The sequence below is a fragment of the Trichomycterus rosablanca genome, chromosome 25 (genome assembly GCF_030014385.1).
Source record: "Trichomycterus rosablanca isolate fTriRos1 chromosome 25, fTriRos1.hap1, whole genome shotgun sequence".
Lineage (NCBI taxonomy): Eukaryota > Metazoa > Chordata > Actinopteri > Siluriformes > Trichomycteridae > Trichomycterus > Trichomycterus rosablanca.
Window position 1 is genome coordinate 14,451,062 of NC_086012.1, and position 560 is coordinate 14,451,621.

Sequence of the window (560 nt, forward strand, 5' to 3'; positions counted from 1 at the left end):
TTTTGTTTTGTGTCCTTGATACCACTTTTAAAGCTAGCAGAAGCATAATTCAGTCTACCTGCTGAAACTCTCTCTTGGAACTAATTAATATTGTTTTTGTTCTTTTATTTCTAACAGAAGAGTGTAAGTTTTTAAATACTTTGCATTGCACATACAGAAATGGGGGCACATTTATGTAAATTATGGCGTAAAAATAAGAGCACAAGTCTTTACTGTATATCTTACATAATATACAATAGTTTTGGTGTATGAGTAATTTGGGTTTTAGTCAGTATCTCAGTTGTGAACTAGGTGGTTCGGCTAGATTTTGATAACTCCACACGGCTGTTCTAAACTTATTGGTCACCTGAAGGAGTCAAATAAAAGAGTCGAATCAGTTGAATTAATGGGGGCTTTGTTCGTTACCACATTGACAGACAAGTCTCACAAGCCAATGAAAAATCAGAGATGGGGATTTTGGAGCTCAGACCCCGCCCTAAGAAACGCCCCTGCTGTGTGGAGATGTACTGGGAGTGCTGACAGGTGAAGCGCTCCTTTAGCAGCTCTGAGCGCCCTGCTGG